The sequence below is a fragment of the Physcomitrium patens genome, chromosome 12 (assembly GCF_059467195.1).
Source record: "Physcomitrium patens ecotype Gransden chromosome 12, ASM5946719v1, whole genome shotgun sequence".
In the NCBI taxonomy this organism is placed as follows: Eukaryota; Viridiplantae; Streptophyta; class Bryopsida; order Funariales; family Funariaceae; genus Physcomitrium; species Physcomitrium patens.
In genome coordinates this window covers 2,599,353-2,601,622 of record NC_143421.1, presented here as the reverse complement: position 1 = coordinate 2,601,622, position 2,270 = coordinate 2,599,353, and positions in this window count along the sequence as shown.

Genomic DNA, 2,270 nt, shown 5'->3' with positions numbered 1-2,270 from the left:
AATAAGATAGAAGCCTTAATATCATATTGTGGTTTTGCTATTATGTGAAAATATTGTGTTTATATATTTGATATATGATTTACTAAATAACATGATAATGGCCATGTTAATAAATTTTAACTGGTTGTAAAATAGAATTAGATTACTATCCTAAAAAGAAGTTATTTAAAAGACTATTGTAAGAATTTATATAACTTTATTTTCTTTTGATAGTGATTTTTGAAGTTGATCTTATTAGTAGTAAATTTTAAATATTTAGATTCATCGTTGGTAGACATTGGTGATCCTTGAAGTTTTATTTTGGTTCTTTTATTTGGTATTTAGGATATATATTATATAAATCTTATTAGAAAAAGGCTTAGAGAGAAATCTTAGAAACAAAAAAAGAAGTTAGGGCATCTATATAAATGAATGGAAATAGAAGATGAAAATTTCTATTCCTATTTATCAAAAATCATGCCCAATAAGCTTCAAGGAGGTTGCATGAGGCCTTATTTGGAATTAAGACTATTCTTTTGGAACCATTTCAGCTTTAGAGACTAGTGTCAAAAACTTTAGATTTTTGGCTATGATTTAGGTGCAAATTTTGTATCATTTGGAGTTTATATAAAAGAGATATGGGTGTTAGGGACATATTCGTTAGAACTTTCTAGAGAGAAGTTTTTAGAACCTTCTAGAAAACAAGCCTCTGGAACCTTCTAGAAGAGAAGCCTCTGGAACCTTTTAGAGAGAAGTTTCTAGAAGCTTCTAGAAGGGAAGTCTCTGGAACCTTCTAGAAGAGAAGTTTCTAGAAGCTTCTAGAAAGGAATCCCTTAAAACTTTCTAGAAGCTTCCTAGTTAATAGAAGTAGCTCGAGAAGCTTCCTAAGTAGGAGTATATATAGGGATCGAGGCTGAAGAGTTCTTCAGTCTCGACAACACATCTCTTGGAGTTCTAGCTCACCTTTCTGGTGTTGTTCTTGTACTCATCTGTTTAATCTAGTTCTGCCACTTCTTCTTGAACTTCTTGTTAGATTTCAAGTCTGTATTTTGTGTCCGTGATAGTTTGTCGAGACTACACTAACTTGAGATATCAGAGCTAGTTCTTTCTTAGTAGAGTGTGGATTACCCCTCTACTTGAAGGTATACTAGCATTTTTTAGAGGTTGCGGATTACCCTCTTCTAAACTGATACTTCTTCTGTTACAATATTGGAGTCTTATTCTTCTTGGAGAGAGTGGATTACCTCTCTTCTTGAAATTCTTAAGGCATTTTATAGGTTGTGGATTACCCTCCTATAAACCAATATTGCCTCTTATAAGGTCATTTTTGTCCTTCTTTTAGAATGGCCGGAGGTCAAGACATTAATATGACAGAAAGTTCGGAGTCTAAGTTAGATGCTATTATGAATGCCCTTGCTACGTTATCACAAAGAACTGCGGAGATTGAAGGAGTGGTGGCAAGGCTTCATAATGATGGAGTATGTGGGATAACACAATCTAAACTACACCAGCCTCAAATTTCAGCACTTGAAGAAACAACTTTACCTCAGGTTCGACAAGAACCACTAGTTCTACAACATAAGGAGCCTTGAGTAAGCCTTCCAGATAAGTTTGATGGAACACGTTCGAAGTTTCGAGGATTCGTCAATCAAATTAGGTTGATAACAATTTTACAGCCCGAACGATATCCAACGGAGGAGTCACGTGTTGGGCTTGTTGGAACCTTACTTATAAGACAAGCTCTATCATGGTTTGCTCGTTTGTTTGAAAAATGAACATCCATATTAAACAACTTCGAAACCTTTTTGGAAGCATTTGCGGAAGCATTTGGTGAACATGATAAGGTTCGATGGGCTACAACAAAGATCCGGTCGCTACGACAGGGGATGCGTTCTACATCAGTCTATGCTTCGGATTTCAGGCAATTAGTATGCGACATTAATTGGGATGAAGAAGCATTGATGAGTCAATTCTATTGGGGTTTAAGAGATGATGTGAAGGATTTGCTGTTAACTCTTCCTGATCCACGAACGCTCAATGAAGCCATTAGCCAAGCTGTGAAGTGCGATAATCGCCTATTCCAACGTCGCCAAGACCAACGCTCAAGACAACATACAATTCGCCATGCTCCAAGTATGTCGGCAAGCGGTGTGAATTCGCATTCAGAGGTGGAAGACATGCAAATTGATGTGGTACGTATCAAATCTCTTACTATAGAAGAAAAAAAGCGACGTATAGAGGAAAATTTATGCTTGTATTGCGGTGGAGAAGGCCACAAAGTCAGAAACTGC